Below are 21,869 nucleotides of genomic sequence, written 5' to 3' on the forward strand. Positions count from 1 at the left end.
TTGACGCCATGATGATTTGAAACAAACCTCATTGGGATTGCCATGTACTTGGGATGCCGAAGTTATGACTACCAAAGTAAATTTTTGCCAACTCAAGGAAGGCATCTGAACAAGAAGTCGTCAAAGGAAGCATTTCAAAGACCTTGAAATGTTCCTTCAAGAAGTAGTACTTGGAGGTCAAAGTATGGATATCCCCATTCAGAAGAAACCAACTTGGGGGAATCTCCTGTATGAAGGCACATAATTCTTCATGAACACCAGACAAGAAGTTGAAGTGTGGGAAAGGAACTGGAGAAAGGAATGCCAATGTTCTCAAGGCCGAGACCACTTCCACCACTCCGAAAGACGACCTAAACGTGTGGTCAGATATGTGGCTCCAGTTCAGGCTAATCAACCCGCACAGAGCTCAGGACCTGTGATATGGAATTTCCTAGCTGGGCAATCATACTCATCAGCCAGTGATGGTTCTTAATATTGTGCAGACTATGATTTGATCACAACTGAGTACTGTGTGTAGCTTTGAGCATTGCTATAGAAAGACCATGTTTTATAGATTAATCAGAATGGTGCTGCATGAGAAACTGGAATTAAGAGGAGGTAGGTGATACTTAATTGTTATTTGTTTCTGGGCCACTGGCATCACGAACTGGGCCAGCATTTACTTCCCATCCTTAGTTACCCTTGTCATTGTTGAATCATTGTAGTCCATGTGCTGTAGGTAGACTCAGTCAGTCGGGGCGTATTTCCAGGACTTTGACCCAGCGATAGTGAAAGAACAGCAATATATTTCCAAGTTGAGATGGTGAGTGGCTTAGACAGGGTGTTGTAGGTGGTGCTGTTCTCATATATCTGTTACCCTTGCCCTTGTAGCTGAAATTTGTCATAGGTTTGGAAAGTCCTATCTCAGGATCTTTTGCAGATTTCTCAGTGCATCTCATAGATGGTACACACTGCTGCTAATGAGCACTGGAGGGAGTCGGCTGCTTTTTCCTGGATGGTGTTGAACTTGTTGAGTGCTTTTGCATCTGCACCCATCTAGGCAAGTGGGGAGTATTCCACCATTCTTCTGACTTGTTCCTGTAGCTGGTAGACAGGCCTGGGGAATCAGGAGGTGAGTTACTTGATGCAGTAATCCAAACTTTGGGCCTGCTCTTGTAGCCACTGCATTTAAATAGGAAGTCCAGTTGAATTTCTGTTCACTGGTAAAACCTGGGATTTTGATAGCGGACAATTCAGTGATGGTTACACCATTGAATGTCGAGGGACAATTTATGGATTTTCTCTTACTGGAGATGGTCATTACCTAGTATTTGTAAAGTATAAATGCGACTTGCCACTTAGCAGCCCAAGCCTAGACATCGTTCTGGCCTTGTTGCATTTGGACATGGACAGGTTCACTATCTGAGGAGTGGTGAATGATGCTGAATATTCTGCTATCTCTGGTGAACATCCCCACTTCTGAGCTTATGATGGAGAGAAGGTCATTGATAAGGCAGCTGAAGATGGTTAGGCTTAGGACTGTACTCTCAGGACCTCCTGCAGGTGACCTCCAACAACCAAAATGCCTCCCATTAGGAGAGGCGATGACCTAATGGTATTATGACTAGACGATTAATCCAAACACTCAGGTAATGTGCTGAGGACCTGGTTCAAATTCCACGATGGCACATAATGGAATTTGAATTCAATGAAAATCTGGAATTAAGAGTCTAATGATGACCGTAAATCCATTGTCAATTGTCGGAAAAACCCATCTGATTCACTTAAGTTCTTTAGGGAAGGAAACTGCGTGGCCTGGTGTGGCCTACATGGAACTCCAGATATCAGTTATGCAATTTGGGATGGTCAATAAAAGCTGGTCTAACCAGCAATGCCCTCTTTCCCATGAAAGAATGGAAAAAATATCGTCCTCTGTGCAGATATTATTCGAACCAGTGGTGAGTTTCTGCTGGATTCCCATCAGCTGCAGTTTTGGTAGCGCTCCTTGATGCCACACTCGGTCAAATGTAGCCATCCTTAGCTCACCTCCGGAATTCAAGTCTTTTGACCGTGTTTGAACAAAAGCTGGAATGAAGTCAGGAACTGATGAGGTGGCAGAATTGAGGACCTTGTACAGGGATCCGAGGGATGTGGCATATTGAGATTTCCAGCAAGAATTTGACCAGTTGCTGCATAAAAATGTGAACCAGAACGTTAGATCCAAGGGGATGAAGGGTAGAATATTGGTTTGAACAAAGGCCTGGCTAACTGACAGAAAGCTGAGTGTCAGGATAAATGAGTCTTTGCCTGGATGGTGAATTGTCACTAGTTGGGTGCTGCGGGTTCAGTTCTCTGACCTCAACTATTTGTAACCTATACAAATGATATGTAAGCAGAGACAAAATGTAACATAACAGAATGCATGGATGATTCTGAAATAGGTGGGACAACAGCCTGTGATGTGAAATAGAACATACACAGCGGAACATTGACAGGCGAGGAGAATGGACCAGAATCTGGCAGGTGGTTAATGTGGATAAGCACAAGGCTTGCCTATTTTGCCCAGGGGAAAAAAGGGCGAATTATTATTTAAATGGAAGGAAGATTCAAAGTGTGTTATCTGGCTGCCTTTGTGCATGAATAGCCGAAAGTGGGTATGCAGGTATAGCATAGCATAAGAAAGGCAGATGGAACTCTGGCATTTGTCACAAAAGGACTGGATCATTAAAGTAACAAAGTGTTTTTCCTCATACATTGGGCGTTGGTGAGACCAGAGTGTTGTGTCCAGTTTTGATCCCCTCACTGAGGATGGATACGTTTGTACTGGAGGCAGTTCGGAGGAGGTTTAACTGATTGATTCCAGGGATTAAAGGGCTGTCGTATGAGAAGTGGCTAAGTAGCTTGCGCTTGTACTTGCTGGTGTTCGAAAGAGTGAGGGGGTGGTTCTGATTGAGATATATAAAATAGTAAAGGGGATTGAAAAGATGGGCATTGAGCACATGTTCTGCATTGTGGAACAGTCTCAAACAAGAAGCTGTGGCTGTTGAGTGAGAGATGGAATGTTCAAAATGGAGATGAGGAGAGGGTTGTGAATCTGTGGAATTCATTGCCCCTGAATGCAATGGAGGCAGCACCAATCGACCGATCCAGGAAAGAAATAAATATGTTTCTGATGAAAAATAGGGATCAAGGGCCATGGGGAGCTGGCAGGAGAGTGGAGTTGAGATCAGGAAAAGATCAGCAACCATGGCTAACAAGGTAAGTCAGGGACAGGATGAAAGCAAAAGAAAAAGGATAAAATGTGGTGTAGGTGAGTGGGAAGCCAGAGGATTGGGAAGCCTTTCAAAAACTAGCAGAGGACAACTAAAAAGGCAATAAGGGGGAAGATGATGAAATATGAGGGCAATATTAATGAGGGTAATGTTAAAAAAAAATTGCAGGAGTTTTTTTTCAGCTATAAAGGTAAGAGAGAGGCAAGAGTACAAATAAAGAGAAGAAAGAAAATTACAGCACAGGAACAGGCCCTTCGGCCCTCCAAGCCTGCGCCGATCGAGATCCTCTGTCTAACCTGTCACCTATTTTCTAAGGGTCTGTGTCCATTTGCTCCCTGCCCATCCATGTACCTGTCCATAAGACCTTAAGACAGAGGAGTGGAAGTAAGGCCATTCGGCCCATCAAGTCCACTCCACCATTTAAATCATGCCTGATGGGCATTTCAACACCACTTCGCTGCACTCTCCCCATAGCCCTTGATTCCTTTTGAGATCAAGAATTTGTTGATCTCTGCCTTGAAGGCATCTCACGTCCCGGCCTCCACTGCACTCTGCGGCAATGAATTCCACAAGCCCACCACTCTCTGGCTGAAGAAATGTCGTCTCATTTCAGTTTTAAATTTACCCCCTCTAATTTTAAGGCTGTGCCCACGGGTCCTAGTCTCCCCGCCTAACGGAAACAACTTCTGAGCGTCCACCCCTTCTAAACAATACATTATCTTGTAAGTTTCTATTAGATCGCCCCTCAACCTTCTAAACTCTAACGAGGACAATCCCAGGATCCTTAGCCGTTCATCATACATTAAACCTAGCATTCCAGGGATCATCCGTGTGAATCTCCGCTGGACACGCTCCAGGGCCAGTATGTCCTTCCTGAAGTGTTGGGCTCAAAATTGGACACAGTTTTCTAAACAGGGCCTAACTAGAGCCTTATAAAGCCTCAGAAGCACATGGCTGCTTTTATATTCCAACTCTCTTGAGATAAACGCCAACATTACATTCGCATTCTTAATTACGGACTCGACCTTCAAGTTAACTTGTAGAGAATCCTGGACCAACACTCCCAGATCCCTTTGCACTTCTGATTTGCAAATTTTCTCACCATTTAGAAAATAGTCCATGCCTGTATTCTTTTTACCAAAGTGCAAAACCTCACATTTACTCACATTGAATTTCATCAGCCATTTCGTGGACCACTCTCCTAAACTGTCTACATCTTTCTGCAGCTTCCCCACCTCCTCAGTAGGACCTGTCTGTCCACCTATCTTCGTATCTTCGGCAAACTTCGCCAGAATGCCCCAGTCCCTTCATCCAGATCAGTAATATATAAGGCGAACAGCTGCGGCCCCAAAACTGAACCCTGCGGGACAGCACTCGTCACCGGTTGCCATTCCGAAAAAGAGCCTTTTAACCCAACTCTCTGCCTTCTGTCAGACAGCCAATCCTCAATCCAAGCCAGTATCTCACCTCGAACACCATGGGCCCTCACCTTGCTCAGCAGCCTCCCGTGAGGCACTGTATCAAAGGCCTTTTGGAAGTCTAGATGGACAACATTTACTGAGTTTCCCTGGTCTCACATATTTGTCACCTCTTCAAAGAATTCGAATAGGCATGACCTCCCCTGACTAAATCCATGCTGACTTGTTTTAATCTGACCCTGCACTTCCAGGAATTTAGAAATCTCATCCTTGACAATGGATTCTAGAATTTTACCAACAACCGAGATTAGGCTAATCGGCCTGTAATTTTCCATCTTTTGCCTTGATCCTTTCTTAAACAAGGGAGTTACAACAGAAATTTTCCAATCATCTGGGACTTTCCCTGACTCCAGCGACTTTTGAAAGATCACGACCAAAGCCTCTGCGATTTCCTCAGCCACCTCCCACCGAACTCTAGGATGTAGCCCATCGGGGCCAGGAGATTTATCAGTTTTTAGACCCTTGAGCTTTTCTAGCACTTGCTCTTTTGTAATGCCTACCGTACTCAACTCTGCCCCCGGCTCTCCCTAATTGTTGGCATACTACTCATTTCTTCCATTGTGAAGACTGACGCAAAGTACTTATTAAGTTCTTCAGCTATTTCCTTTTCTCCCATCAATAGCCTTCCAGAATCAATCTGGAGCGGCCCAATATCTTCTTTTGCCTCTCGTTTGCTTCTTACGTATTGAAAAAAGCTTTGACTGTCATTTCTAATATTACTAGCTTGCCTACCTTCATATATGATCTTCTGCTTCCTGATTGCTCTCTTTGTTATCCTCTGTCTGTTTTTGTGGCCTTCCCAATCTTCTGATTTCCCAGTGCTCTTGGCCATTTTATAGGCTGTCTCTTTTTCTTTGATATGTTTCCTGACTTCCTTTGTCAGATGTCTCTTTTTTTTTTTTTTTCTTTTTTTTTTTTTTCTTTTTTTTTTTTTTTTTTTTTTGAGTGCGAGCAGCAGCGGAGGCAAGACGGACCCGGAAGACTGCAGCTAAGGTAAAGCAGTTTATTTTTAAAATTACTTACCGGTAGCGGGCAGCGGTGTTTTTTTTTTTCCTCTTTCAGAGAAGGAGCGGGAGCATCAGAGGAAGTGACGAGGACCAGAGGGGCAGCCGGGAAGGAAAGCAGTGACCATATATATCAGCAAGGCGGCTTAACCCGAGACTCTACAACTGTAGTGTCTCCCACCTGCCCTCCTCCTCTAACCTAGTTAATAAGGTAAGGTTCATTCTAAACTTTCTCTATTGAACATAAGTTTGTTATTATTACTTGAAGTAAGCTTTCTGCTTTAGTATTGAGTGGGTGTTCAGATAAGTCGGGTATGGATGCTAGGGCAGTTGCTTGCTCCTCCTGCAAAATGTGGCAGTTGGGAGATGTGGCACACGTCTCCGCTGGCTACATCTGCGGGAAGTGCACCCAGCTACAGCTCCTTGAAAACCGTGTTAGGGAAATGGAGCTGGAGCTGGATGAACTACGGATCATTCGGGAGGCAGAGGGGGTAATTGAGAGGAGTTATCGGGAGTTGGTCACTCCTAAGGCTCAGGACGAGGATAGATGGGTTACAGTTAGGGGGAGGAAAGGGGACAGACAGACAGTGCAGAGATCCCCTGTGGGCATTCCCCTCAGCAATAAGTATACCGTTTTGGATACTGCTGGGGGGGTTGACCTACCAGAGGAAAGCCATAGTAGTCAGTTCTCTGGCACTGAGCCTGACACTGTGGCAAAGAAGGGAAGGGGGCAGAATAGAAAAGTACTCGTGGTAGGGGACTCGATAGTTAGGGGAATCGACAGGAGATTTTGTGGGCAAGATCGGGATTCCCGGAAGGTATGTTGCCTCCCTGGTGCCAGGGTCCGGGACGTCTCCGATCGGGTGTATAAAGTTCTGAAAGGGGAGGGTGAACAGCCAGAAATCGTGTTACATATTGGCACAAATGATATAGCCAGAAATAGGTTTGAGGATATAAAAAGTGATTTCAGGGAGTTAGGATGGAAGCTGCAGAGCAGGACGAACAGAGTAGTGTTCTCTGGTTTACTACCGGTGCCACGAGATAGTGAGGTGAGGAACAGGGAGCGGGCGCAGCTGAACACGTGGCTACGCAGCTGGTGTAGGAGGGAGGGTTTCAGATATGTTGATAATTGGGATGCCTTCTGGGGAAGGTGGGACCTGTACAAGAAGGACGGGTTGCATCTGAACTGGAAGGGGACCAATGTCCTGGGTGGAAGGTTTGCTCGAGTAGTTCGAGAGGGTTTAAACTAGTATGGCAGGGGGGTGGGAACCTGAGCTGTATACCAGAGGTGAGCGTTGATGCAGGTGAGGCAGTAGCAAGAGGTAGACCAGCTAGTGGGAAGGATTTTCCTGGGAAGGAACCAAGGGATCGGTTAAAGTGTGTTTGCTTTAATGCAAGGAGTATCAGGAATAAAAGTGATGAACTTAGAGCATGGATCAGTACCTGGTGCTATGATGTTGTGGCCATAACAGAGACATGGGTTCCTCATGGGCTGGAATGGTTGCTGGATATTCCAGGGTTTAGAACATTTAAAAAGAATAGGGAGGGGGGAAAAAGAGGAGGGGGTGTAGCACTACTAATCAGAGAGGGTATCACAGCTACAGAAGCTTCCATTGTCGAGGAAGATCTGCCTACTGAGTCAGTATGGGTGGAAATTAGGAGCAGCAAGGGAGTAGTCACCTCGTTAGGGGTTTACTACAGGCCCCCCAATAGCAGCAGGGAGATTGTAGAAAGCATAGGTCGACAGATTTTGGAAAAGTGTGGACGCAGTAGGGTTGTTGTAATGGGTGACTTTAACTTTCCTAATATTGATTGGAAGCTCCTTCGAGCAGAAGATTTGAATGGAGCTGTTTTTGTAAGGTGTGTTCAGGAGGGTTTCCTAACGCAGTACGTTGACAGGCCGACGAGGGGAGAGGCCATTCTAGACTTGGTGCTCGGAAACGAGCCGGGGCAGGTATCAGATCTTGTGGTGGGAGAGCATTTTGGTGATAGTGACCATAACACTCTCTCATTCTACATAGCTATGGAGAAGGAGAGGATTAGGCAGAATGGGAGGATATTTAATTGGGGAAGAGGAAACTATGATGCGATTAGACACGAGTTAGGAAACATGGACTGGGAGCAGTTGTTCCATGGTAAGGGAACTATAGACATGTGGAGATTGTTTAAGGAACAGTTGTTGGGAGTGATGAGTAAATATGTCCCTCTGAGACAGGCAAGACGGGGTAAGATAAAGGAACCTTGGATGACGAGAGCGGTGGAGCTTCTAGTGAAAAGGAAGAAGGTAGCTTACATAAGGTGGAGGAAGCTAGGGTCAAGTTCAGCTAGAGAGGATTACATGCAGGCAAGGAAGGAGCTCAAAAATGGTCTGAGGAGAGCCAGGAGGGGGCACGAGAAAGGCTTGGCAGAAGGAATCCGGGAAAACACAAAGGCATTTTACACTTACGTGAGGAATAAGAGAATGGTCAAAGAAAGAGTAGGGCCGATCAGGGATAGCATAGGGAACTTGTGTGTGGAGCCTGAGGAGGTAGGGGAAGCCCTAAATGAGTTTTTTGCTTCTGTCTTTACGAAAGAAACGACCTGTGTAGTGAATGAAACCTTTGAAGAGCAGGTGTGCATGCTGGAATGGATAGAGATAGAGGAAGCTGATGTACTGAAAATTTTGTCAAACATTAAGATTGACAAGTCGCCAGGCCCGGATCTGATTTGTCCTCGGCTGCTTTGGGAAGCGAGAAATGCAATTGCTTCGCCACTTGCGAAGATCTTTGCATCCTCGCTCTCCACTGGAGTCGTACCTGAGGACTGGAGAGAGGCAAATGTAATTCCTCTCTTCAAGAAAGGAAATAGGGAAATCCCCGGCAATTATAGACCGGTAAGTCTCACGTCTGTCGTCTGCAAGGTGTTAGAAAGGATTCTGAGGGATAAGATTTATGACCATCTGGAAGAGCATGGCTTGATCAAATACAGTCAACACGGCTTTGTGAGGGGTAGGTCATGCCTTACAAACCTTATCGAGTTTTTTGAGGATGTGACTAGTAAGGTTGATGAGGGTCAAGCTGTGGATGTGGTGTATATGGACTTCAGTAAGGCATTTGATAAGGTTCCCCATGGAAGGCTCATTCAGAAGGTCAGGAGGAATGGGATACAGGGGAACTTAGCTGCTTGGATACAGAATTGGCTGGCCAACAGAAGACAGCGAGTGGTAGTAGAAGGAAAATATTCTGCCTGGAAGTCAGTGGTGAGTGGGGTTCCACAGGGCTCTGTCCTTGGGCCTCTACTGTTTGTAATTTTTATTAATGACTTGGACGAGGGAATTGAAGGATGGGTCAGCAAGTTTGCAGACGACACAAAGGTCGGAGGTGTCGTTGACAGTGTAGAGGGCTGTTGTAGGCTGCAGCGGGACATTGACAGGATGCAGAGATGGGCTGAGAGGTGGCAGATGGAGTTCAACCTGGATAAATGCGAGGTGATGCATTTTGGAAGGTCGAATTTGAAAGCTGAGTACAGGATTAAGGATAGGATTCTTGGCAGCGTGGAGGAACAGAGGGATCTTGGTGTGCAGATACATAGATCCCTTAAAATGGCCACCCAAGTGGACAGGGTTGTTAAGAAAGCATATGGTGTTTTGGCTTTCATTAACAGGGGGATTGAGTTTAAGAGTCGTGAGATCTTGTTGCAGCTCTATAAAACTTTGGTTAGACCGCACTTGGAATACTGCGTCCAGTTCTGGTCGCCCTATTATAGGAAAGATGTGGATGCTTTGGAGAGGGTTCAGAGGAGGTTTACCAGGATGCTGCCTGGACTGGAGGGCTTATCTTATGAAGAGAGGTTGACTGAGCTCGGTCTCTTTTCATTGGAGAAAAGGAGGAGGAGAGGGGACCTAATTGAGGTATACAAGATAATGAGAGGCATAGATAGAGTCGATAGCCAGAGACTATTTCCCAGGGCAGAAATGGCTAGCACGAGGGGTCATAGTTTTAAGCTGGTTGGTGGAAAGTATAGAGGGGATGTCAGAGGCAGGTTCTTTACGCAGAGAGTTGTGAGAGCATGGAATGCGTTGCCAGCAGCAGTTGTGGAAGCAAGGTCATTGGGGTCATTTAAGAGACTGCTGGACATGCATATGGTCACAGAAATTTGAGGGTGCATCCATGAGGATCAATGGTCGGCACAACATTGTGGGCTGAAGGGCCTGTTCTGTGCTGTACTGTTCTATGTTCTATGTTCTATGTTCTATGTTCTATGTTCTATGTCCAATAGCAGCGGTGAAGAAGCTGCTGTTGGGGAAATAAAGACATTGGTGTGCTGTTTTCACTCATTGCAACGATCTGGGTGGACCAGGAGAGATCGTTGGTGATTGACACTCTCAACTATCTCCACCTCAGCAACATCTCTCACACTGTCTGATGCAGGCACTCACACGCTCACATTCTGTCACCCATTCTGTCTGTCTGACTGTCTCTCTCTCTCTCCCTCATCGCCCATCTCTCTCTCTCTCTCTCTCTCTCTCTCTCTCTCTCTGTCCCTGTCTCCCTCCACCCCCGGCCCCGCCGACCAACCTCTCTGTCTTTGTCTCTCTCTCTCTCTCTCTCACACCAACTCATTGCTCAGTATTCCATGGTATCTCAATTGTTGGAAGAATTAACTTGGACTGAGCATGGATTTTCTCCCAATATAGTTATGACAAAGCAGAACCAATTCTGCCTTGAAGAAGAAAGGCAGGAGCCATAATAACTTGTGATTGTTTAGCTGAAGGAACCGTGCTGTGATATGCATCCAGATAGGATGCTTTCTGTGGTACATCAGTGAAAGTTGTCCTTGTGGACGCACAGAATGACCTTAGCCTCCTGGGAAGTAGAGACAATGGTGTGCTTTTTTGCCCATTGCAACAATCTGGGCGGACCGGTGAACTAATCTAAGCCCATCCCCCTACATGATCCCATTATCATCCATACCCAAGGACTGTTTAAGCGCCCCTAATGTGGCTGAGCCAACTACATTGGCAGGCAGGGGGTTCCACGTCCTTACCACTCTGAGTAAAGAACCTGCCTCTGACATCTATCTCAAATCTATCACCCCTCAATGTTTAGCTGTGCCCCCTCAAACAAGCTGACATCATCATCCTCGGATAAAGACCCTCACTGTCCACCCTATCTAATCCACTGATCATCTTGTATGTCTCTATTCAATCCCCTCTGAACCATCTTCTCTCCAACGAGAACAGACCCAAGTCCCTCAGCCTTTCTTCAGAAGTCCTTCACTCCAGACCAGGCAACATCCTGGTAAATCTCCTCTGCACCTTTCCAATGTTTCCACATCCTTCCTGGAATGGGGTGACCAGAACTGTACACAGTATTCCAAGTGAGACCGCACTAGCTTTTTGGACAGATGCAGCATGACATCACGGCTCTGGAACTCAATCTCTCTACCAATAAAACCTAATACACCGTAAGCCGCCTTAACAGCACTATCAAACTGGGTGGCGATTTTCAGGGATCTACGTACATGAACACCAAGATCCCTCTGCACAGCAACACTACCAAGAATCTTTCCATTGACCCAATATTCTGCCTTCCTATTATTCCTCCCAAAGTGAATCACCTCACATTTATCCACATTGAACTCCATTTGCCACCTTTCAGCCCAATTCTGCAGTTCATCCAAGTTTCCATGCAAGCTGCAACATTCTTCCACATTGCCCACCACTCCACCGACTTTAGTGTCATCTGCAAACTTAGTAACCCATCTACCAATGCCTCCGTCCAAGTCATTTGTGAAAATGACAAACAGCAGTGGTCCCAAAACAGATCCTTGAGACACACCACTAGTAATCAGACTCCAGGCTGAATATTTTCCATCAACCACGACTGGTTGCCTTCTTACTGAAAGCCAGTTTCTAATCCAACCTGCTAAATCTCCCTCAATCCCATGTCTCCATGTTTTCTCCAGTAGCCTACCATGTGGAACCTTATCGAAGGCTTTACTGAAGTCCATGTACACCACGTCAACTGCCCGACCCTCATCCACATGCTTCGTCAGCTTCTGAAATGACTCAGTGAGGTTTGTGAGACATGACTTGCCCTTGACAAATCCATGTTGACTATCTCCAATCAAATTGGTGCTTGCTCGATGATTATAATACCTATCTCTTATAACCCTTTCCAAAACATTTCCGACAACAGATGTAATGCTCAATGGTTTATAATTACCTGGGTCATCTCTACTGCCCTTCTTGAACAAAGGCACAACATTTGCAACCCTCCATTCCTCTGGTACTAAACCTGTAGACAATGAGGACTCAAAGATGAAGGCCAAAGGCTCCACCACCTCCTCTGTAGCCTCCCAGAGAATATCAAAGTTTCGAAGGAACTGATGCGTTGTATCCGGAGGTTGGTGGGGTGGTACGTGAGGACGAGGAAGACTTTGTTTTGGTTGTTGTTGTGGGGTGGGGTGAGACGGATTTGTTGCAGGAAATGCTGGAGACACGGTCGAGGGCGTTATCAACCACTGAGCGGGGGAAGTTGTGGTCCTTGAAAAATGAGGACATCTGAGATATACGAGAGCAGAATACCTCATCCTGGGAGCAGATGCAGAGTCAAAGGAATGGGGAAAGTGGATGAATTGTTGCGGGAATTTGGTGGGAGTTGGTGGATTTGAAATGGATATTTGTTTCTTGGTGGTTGGAAATAGAGGGGTCCAGGAAGGAGAGAGGTATCAGAGATTGTCCAGGTGAACTTAAAGTTCGGGAGGAAGGTGTTGCTGAAGTGGATGTTAGAGCCCCTTGTGGGAGCACGAGGCAGTGCCGATACAGTCACCAATGTAACGGAGGAAGACGTGGGGTTTAGGGCCAGTGTAGGTACGGAAGAGGGAGCGTTCCATGTAACCTACAAAGCGGCAGGCATAGCTTGGGCCCAGGTGGGTACACTGGCCACCCGCTTTGTCTGTAGGAAGTGGGAGGAATTGAAAGAGAAATTGTTGAGGGTTGTTCAAGGACCACAACATCCCCCTCCTCAATAGTCAAAAACGCCCTCAACCGTGTCACCCGCATTTCCCACAACTCATCCCTCATACCCGCTCCCCATAATAACTACCAAAACAGTGTCCTCCTCACCCTCACCTACCACCACACCAACCTCCGGATTCCAAGCATCGTCCGCCGACACTTCTGCCATCTGCGATCCGACCCCACACCAAAGACATTTTTCCCTCCACACTTAGGTGACTCCCTTATCCGCTCCACACTCGCCTCCAGCACCCCCTACACCCAGCACTTTTCCCTATATATCCACAAATATTGTCAGCATAATGTTTAAAATTCACTTGTCCCAATACCTCCCCCCTCACCCCCATCCCAGACCCCAGGAAGAATTTCCACATCAAACAGATGTTTACCTGCACATCTGCTAATGTGGTATACTGTATCCGCTGATCCCTTTGTGGCCCCCTCTACATCGGGGAAACCAAATGGAGGTTTGGGGACTGCTTTGCAAATCACCTATGCTCAATGCACTAAAGAACTGCACCTCCCAGTCGTGAACTGTTTTGACTCTCCCAATCCTCAGATAGGATGTCCACCCTGGGCCTCCTGCAGTGCCACAACGATGCCACCTGAAGGTTGCAGGAGCAGCACCTCGTATTGCGCTTGGGAACCCTGCGTCTCCGTGGTATCAATGCCGACTTCACAAGCTTCGAAATCTCCCCTCCCCCTCCCGCATCCCAAAACCAGCCCACCTAGCCCATCCTGCCACCTCAAGCCCCACCCCCATCTCCTACTTCCTAACCGCTTCCCACCCCCGAGACCTGTTCGTCCTCCCCGGACGAACCTATCCCCTCCCGACCTCCCCACCGACACTCACCTCTACTGGCTCCATCTCCACCTCTTTAACTTGTCTGTCTCCTCTCCACCTATCTTCTCCTCTATCTATCTTCGATCCGCCTCCCCCCTCTCCCTATTTATTTCAGAACCCTCTCCCCTCCCCGTTTTCTGATGAAAGGTCTCGGTCCAACATGTCAGCTTTTGTGCTCCTAAGATGCTGCTTGGCCTGCTGTGTTCATCCAGCTGCACACTTTGTTGTGTCTATATCTCTTAAGAACCTCATTAAGTGAGCTCTAGAGAGAACTATGCAGGGTAGACTTTGGGTTTATCATTCTAACTTGCCAGCCCTGAAAGATGAAAGTTGGTTTATGTTGGATGTTTGTTTCATAGCTACGAAAGAGATCCTGAAAGGATTGTTCGTATCTTTTGTTGAGAATTTTACCCATTTAGTCACTCTAATCCTTCTCCTTTTTTAAAGTTTCCTTGGGAGTCATAAATTTCAAATATCTGCAGAATTTTATTCGGCTTGGCATTGGCTCTCCGTGATTCCCTGTTAATGGCTCCGCGACCTGCTAGCTAATTAGAGAATTTGTCATTGATGTGCCTGTCATAAAATCTTTAGTCTTATACTATATATTCCCAATTTCAGGAGAAAGTCCAGAGAGACCTTTTAGAGGAAAGGGGTTTAGAAAGAAAACTTAAGTTCTATAGATCCAAGTCATGAATAGTTGATAAATTATTTGCACTTCATATTTCCAGAACCTACCCCGGAAGAGAGAGCCCAGAGAATTGCCAAAGCTGTCCGCAAACAGTCAATAGAAGTGAAGGAAACTTGGGAGCAATTGAAAACCCATGCGAGCAACTGGCAGGAACAGGTGGAAAAGGTGTTGGAGAAACTTCAAGAACTGCAGAAAGCTCTGGATGATCATGAGGCTCATGTGATAACAGCTGAAGGGGTCCGCACTGATTGACAACCTGTGGGTGAACTGCTTATTGACTCATTGCAGGATCACATTGATAAAACCACAGTAAGTGCAATTACATTACACTTCACTTATGAACAGATGTAACCACAATGTTGTATCGAGACGATCAGTAATATGAGTACTTAAGTAATATTGATTGAATGGTTGTTAACTTAATTTGCAAATTAAAACTTCGTTGAGCATGCCTTCTGATGATATCACATCGGTAATATTAGTATAATTGAGGATTCTATTAGTCAGTGACATCAGCTGAGTTATCTGCTTGTTGCCATGTTATCAGGATTAAAGGTAAAGCCTTACCACGCCATTTGGCCACTCCTTAGAGAGAGACAACTGGTTATGATTTAACCTGAAGATCACCATGCCTCAGGCAAGTAGAGCGGTTGAGGCGAAGACCCTTTGTGGTAAGGTCACTGGTGTGGCAATTGAGCCCTCTCTGCAGGGCATCACTCTGCATCACAAACCAACCGTTCAGCCAACTGAATTTTAATAGAGTTTAGGATTGGAGAGCAATCCATGCAATTCTATTTTTTTGAATGAATGTTTCTCACTGGGACTATCTCACTGGCAAACTTTTTAAAAGCCAGCTCAGCCATACAGGCGAGATCAGTTCCTGATCTCAGCTGAATTTTTTGACCTGGGGTGGGTCAGCGTTAGTTCAGTGATTGGAATGAATTCTCATGAAGTTAACGAGAGGGATGCTACACGTGAATAAATCGATGTTTTGAAAAGCGGATGAGATATGAGCAATAGTTTAATTGATGTGGAAGACCAGCCACAATCATCATCAACGGTGGAGCAGGCTTGAGCGGCCATGCAACATTGTGCTGCTGCTATTTGACTTGTTGTGTGGAAAGGAAGGAAGATGGTCAAAGTGTCAAAAATGCTGAAGACCGCATCATTCTACAATCTCAAAATTTGATTGTGTTCAGCATATTATCACTACTGGTACCCCTAAATCCTGGTCTATCATCTCAGCAGCTCGACTCTGCCCAAAAGCTGGTTACTTGTGACATTTTTGAAGGATCTTCCCAAGTCTGAAAATCATTTTTGCTTTTGTAGAATCAGAGTTGGCGTGTGGAAGGCGGTCTCCTGGCATATCATAGCTCTTTGAAATCACTCCCCAATTCGCCCCCCCTCTGCTTGGCAATGTCTTCAACCACTTATGTAATCTCTTTATTGGAGAGAAACTTTGAAGACATCTGAAAGGAGTATTAACGATCCCAGAATACAACTGAGCCTTATTAAGTAGTTAGTTCTGATGATCAAGAGCTTGATCAAAGAGGATTCTTTTAAAAAGTGCCTTAAAAGAGGAAATGTACAGAGGCTAAGAGGTGTCGGAAGTTAGTGAGTTTTGCGAAGATTTGTTACTCAGGTTGAGGTTCTGGATGTGAGTTTGCTCGCTGAAGGTGTAGGAAGTCTCTTCTTGGGTTTGAAGCCTACACAATTAAATGTTTGGCAACCAGTAGTGGGCCATTTGAAATCAAGAGTGGGCAAGAGGGCATAATTAGACGAGTGCAGATATCCTGAATTATGGTTGGACTGGTGGAGATTACGAAAATAGCGATTGGCAGAGCCAAGGAACGATTTGTAAACAAAAATGAGAATTTAATAAAATTACTGTTAATACTGTCAGTCAGGTAGAAAGTACAGAGAATAGGATTTGGTTCAAGATGAGACTCGGGCAGTGGAGTTTTAGACGACATCAAGCTTTCAATGGGCAAATGTGGGACTCAAACAGGGAATGCATTGGAGTTGTCAGGTCCAGAAGTGAAGTAGTTCCAGATGAAGGTTTCACTGCTAATGAGCCAAGACAAGAGACAGGTAGGCAGTATTAAAAAGATGTAAAGAGACAGCTTTAGGGATTGCATGAATGTGTGGTCGGACGTTCATCGTGGGATAAACAAGATGCCAAGGTTGTGCTGAGACAAGCGTAACATAACATTGTTGCCAAGGAGGAGTAATGCAGTCCGTAGGTAGTGAATAGAGATTGGTGTGGGGACCACAAACAGTGGTCTTCCCACTTTTAAATTGTTATCTCTATGTAGTTGCGCAACTTTATGTTCTGTTCAAAAGGCTTTACTGACAAGAAAGCAGAAGTTAGCCATTTGTTTACTTGTCAATATATCTTGATTTTTCCACCATCTTCTCCAATTATGAACACAACATGTGCAGTGTACTAAGTGAACCATTCAAACCTTCACAGGAAATGTTGAAATTGTGGAATATAAAGTTAAATTTATTTCATTGAAAATTAAAATAAATTACATGAAGGTTTGACCAAGACTGAAAGGAATTAGATGGAACACCAGATGAATAAAACAAGCAGTAGTAAGGTGGTATTAGCTGGATGTTCCTGAAGAAAGAGAACACAGCCAACCTTTCTTCCATCAGGGGGATTAATTGTGAGGTGTCAAACACAGTCGATTAAATCATTCGTTCTGTCTTTACTGCCAGACTGTACTATGAACATAGAACATAGAACATAGAACAGTACAGCACAGCACAGCACAGGCCCTTCAGCCCACAATGTTGTGCCGACCATTGATCCTCATGTATGCACCCGCAAATTTCTGTGACCGTATGCATGTCCAGCAGTCTCTTAAATGACCCCAATGACCTTGCTTCCACAGCTGCTGCTGGCAACGCATTCTATGCTCTCACAACTCTCTGTGTAAAGAACCTGCCTCTGACATCCCCTCTATACTTTCCACCAACCAGCTTAAAACTATGACCCCTCGTGCTAGCCATTTCTGCCCTGGGAAATAGTCTCTGGCTATCAACTCTATCAATGCCTCTCATTATCTTGTATACCTCAATTAGGTCCCCTCTCCTCCTCCTTTTCTCCAATGAAAAGAGACCGAGCTCAGTCAACCTCTCTTCATAAGATAAGCCCTCCAGTCCAGGCAGCACCCTGGTAAACCTCCTTGGAACCCTCTTCAAAGCATCCACATCTTTCCTATAATAGGGCGACCAGAACTGGATGCAGTATTCCAAGTGCGGTCTAACCAAAGTTTTATAGAGCTGCAACAAGATCTCACGACTCTTAAACTCAATCCCCCTGTTAATGAAAGCCAAAACACCATATGCTTTCTTAACAACCCTGTCCACTTGGGTGGCCATTTTAAGGGATCTATGTATCTGCACACCAAGATCCCTCTGTTCCTCCACACTGCCAAGAATCCTATCCTTAATCCTGTACTCAGCTTTCAAATTCGACCTTCCAAAATGCGTCACCTCGCATTTATCCAGGTTGAACTCCATCTGCCACCTCTCAGCCCATCTCTGCATCCTGTCAATGTCCCGCTGCAGCCTACAAACAGCCCTCTATACTGTCAACGACACCTCCGACCTTTGTGTCGTCTGCAAACTTGCTGACTCATCCTTCGATCCCCTCATCCAAGTCATTAATAAAAATTACAAACAGTAGAGGCCCAAGGACAGAGCCCTGTGGAACCCCACTCACCACTGACTTCCAGGCAGAATATTTTCCTTCTACTACCACTCGCTTCTTCTGTTGGCCAGCCAATTCTGTATCCCAGCAGCTAAGTTCCCCTGTATCCCATTCCTCCTGACCTTCTGAATGAAACTACCATGGGGAATACTATGGTTGTAATATTTCCTTTTTTAAAGGCTCAAGGTTAGACATACTTCTCATTTTATAAATTTTAAGAAGTTGGCTTATTGTCAAGTCATGGTAGGATTGAAAACATATGCTACAGCTGTGTGAAGTCAGAAGTCACATGACACCAGCTTATAGTCCAACAGGTTCATTTCAATTCACACAAGCTTTTGGAGTGCAGCCCCTTCATCAGATGCAGTTCGTGAGGTGACCACACAGACACACAGCTTATAAGCAGAGAGATCAAAAGATCATAGAATTGGCCTGAGTGGAGTGTCAGATAATAACTCTTTCCAGGCGACCAAGAGTGTTAAAGGCAAGTGAAGTGTTTATAAAGTCAATGTCAGTGCTGTGTTGTCATGATAATCAGGCAGCGCAACAGGAATGTACAAGGTGACATCTCAGGTCAGGCTCTGACTTGTAGTTGAGAGGCTTGTGTTCAGAATCTGTCTCAGAGTTTTAAACTTTATTTCAAAAGCAAGAATTTATAAGATACCACACTGACTGTAACTACAAGTTGTGTGCTTCTTCAACAAAATATCTGCAAATAAACAAACGTCCTGGATGAAGACTTATTATCTGACACTCCACTCACACCAGTTGTATGATCTTTTGATCTCTCTGCGTATAAATTGTGTGTCTGTGTGTTTTCCTCTCTGACCGCACGTGATGAAGGGACTGCACTTCAAATCTTGTGTGATTGCAAATAAGCCTGTCAGATTATAACCTGATGCCATGTGGCTTCTGACTTTGTCCATCCTAGTCCAACACCAGCACCTCCACATTATAAGTGTTTGGAACCAAGTCAGTGCAACAGGTACATGTCAAACATTTGACTTCGGAAGGATGCCTAGTGCCGACAAATTCATTAATAACAAAGGATTTCTCCATTATGCCATCTATCGTAACATGCTGCGCCTCACAGTCATAATGAAAGGATGCCCACTTTAATTTAGCAGCGCCAAGAATAGTTACGGATATTTTTAGCATGGGAGGAGGCCATTCAACCTATTTTATCTGTACCAGCTCTCTCCCAGAGCAACAAAATTAATCCTTTTCTCGAACTCATTCCACATATTTCACAGAATTGAAATATATAGGTACATAGTTAAGAGATTTTAACATCAAGTGAGCAGTTCTCGCACTTCACCTTGTCACTAAAAATTGAACACGTGACTTACAAAGAGTGAGTCTTTATTTTGTTCTGTTGTGATGATGAAGAAGATGCAAGTCAAAGTGCTGGAACTGGCCTCTTGAACTTTTCAACGTGTATAAAATGAATTCTGTGCGCATCTACTAAAAACAGTTTTATGGAAGGAAAAGGTACCAAAGAAGATTTAGTGTATTGTACTTGATGTGATTATACTCCAACCTGTGAAAACAGAACTCTACGACTGTGAGTGTTGAGATCTGAGAGGTTGCTATCTTGTTTGAATTTACATTGCTAAGTCTAGGCCTATTTTCCCAACAGCAAAATTGGTAATCCAGAAAGAAATGGATATTTCTCGCATTTGTTAGCTCTAAGTGTCTGGTCAAAGTTTGAGTACAGTTTCCTCATATACAGGTGCTTAACCTGCTTTTACAGTTTGAACATTTGTTGTGCCAATGAAAATTGTTTGAATGGTTTCACCTCCAGTTTTCCTCTTTATACATATTTAGTATTTTTCCATGGTAAGGACTGTCTGCAAAATCTGACATTGGGTTTTGAAAGACATCAGCCTTTATTTTGGAGAGATAATGGTAACTGCAGATGCTGGAGAATGCGAGATAACAATATGTCGAGCTGGATGAACACAGCAGGCCAAGCAGCATCTTAGGAGCACAAAATCTGAGGTTTCGGGCCTCGACCCTTCATCAGAGAGGCTGAAGGGTCTAGACCCGAAACATCAGCTTTTGTGCTCCAGGGATGCTGCTTGGACTGCTGTGTTCATCCAGCTCCACACTTTGTTGTCTTAGAAGGACTGGGCTTGTTTTTGCTGAGGTTGAGAAGAGTAAGGAGGTGATTTCCTTGAAGTATATATGATTCCGAATGGTCTTCATGAGGAATATGTAGAAAGATTTTTCCTCTCCTTTGGCGAGCGCTGAACTCGGGACACTTATGCAAAATTTGGACTTGCCACTTCAGGACAGATGAGCAGAGCATTTTTTCTCTGATAGTTGTATGACATTGGAACTAGCTGCCTCATAAGATGACAGAGTTGGGGTCATTGAATATTTTAAGGTGGACTTAGATTCTTGTAAGGCAGGGAAAAGGTCTTTGTTAATTGGAGTCATACCAAGCACAAAGGAAAACGTTTGTGATTGTTAGACATAGTCATTTCACCTCCAGAACATCTCTTTCAGCGTTCGTCAGGGCAGCATCCAAGGCCCAAACATCTGTGCTGCTTCAGCTTCTCTCTATAAAGTCAGAAGTGGGGATGTTCACTGATGACTCCACAATGTTCAGTACCATTTCCAACTCCTTAGATAATAAAGCAGTCCATGTTTAAATGCAGCAAGACCAGTATATTATCCAGGCTTAGGCTGATAAGTGCTCGGTAATATTTGCACCACACAAGTGCCAAGCAATGGCCATCTCCAACAAGGGAGAATTTAGCCATCATCTCTTGATATTTATTGCTGTTACCATCGCTGCATCCCCCACTGTCAACATCAGAGGTGTTACTATTAACCAGAAACTGAACAAGATCGGCTACATAAATACTATGGATTCAAGAACAGGCCACCCCGTTGCGTGCAGATGATTTTCGTCACTCCATTTTTCCCAAGATTTAACTGGAAATTTGGGATTTGTCATATTTCTGAAGAGTCGAACAGCAGCATGCTTTTCTTTTCGTTAATTCTTTGTAATTTATTGCAATTAAAACTTCTGTTGCCAGAAAAAGAAATGATGTGGCCGAGCGACTTTTTTCGAATGTCTTGTGAGAAGTGCCATTCAGAGGTGGTCACATTGTTACCTTGTGATCAGTCTGGATCAGTCGGGCTGGATATGAGATGAGGCTGGGGGGTGGGAAGATTTTGAAGCAGGTACTTGAGAGAAAGCAGCCTCTCCCTACAGTCAAACCCTTCAACCCTGGCAATGTTCTTGTAAATCTTTTCTGAACCCTTTCAAATTTCACGACAACTTTCCTATAGCAAGGAAACCTGAATTGAATGCAGTATTCCAAAAATGGCCGAACCAATGTCCTTTGTAGCTGCAACATGACTTCCCAACTTCTATATTTAGTGCTGTGACCAACAAAAGCAAGCATATTAAACGCCTTATTCTCTACCTGCAACTCCACTTTGAAGGAACTCTGAACCTGCTCCCCAAGTTTGTTTGGCGACACTGCTGAGGACCTCACCATTAAGTATATAAGTTCTGCCCTGATTTTGCCAACGAAAACCTAAAACCGTTTCTGCATTAAACCTAATTGTCTGCTATTTGCTTGGTGGTATATATAAAAAGGGAAGAGTTTATGCTTGTTCAGGCAACCCATACCCGACATCCAGAGGTTGATTTCCTAATGGCTTGAATTGGAACTGGTTAACAGATTGAGTTTTGGGATGCCTCAGGATGTCTTTATGTGTGATGTGCATCAGGCAGGTGTCAAATTGTAATTTCAAATACAGTTCTGCGTACAGATAGCATAAAGTAAGGAAGAAGAACAGGACTTAGTAGTATTATCCTTCAAAGCCTTTTTGAGTTGTTTTGTCCTGTTTTGTTACTTACTTC

At 44.7% G+C, this 21,869-nt stretch overlaps 1 long non-coding RNA gene across 1 annotated transcript in view; it reads left to right on the forward strand.

Moving 5' to 3' along the window:
- The window catches only part of LOC132209304 (uncharacterized), a 102,181-nt gene that overhangs the window by 28,254 nt on the left and 52,058 nt on the right, over positions 1-21,869 (forward strand). The window contains exon 8 of the long non-coding RNA XR_009445408.1: positions 14,306-14,574. This is a non-coding gene — a long non-coding RNA (uncharacterized LOC132209304). The remainder of the gene's footprint in view (positions 1-14,305; positions 14,575-21,869) is intronic.

This window comes from Stegostoma tigrinum, unplaced genomic scaffold (genome assembly GCF_030684315.1).
Source record: "Stegostoma tigrinum isolate sSteTig4 unplaced genomic scaffold, sSteTig4.hap1 scaffold_83, whole genome shotgun sequence".
NCBI lineage: Eukaryota > Metazoa > Chordata > Chondrichthyes > Orectolobiformes > Stegostomatidae > Stegostoma > Stegostoma tigrinum.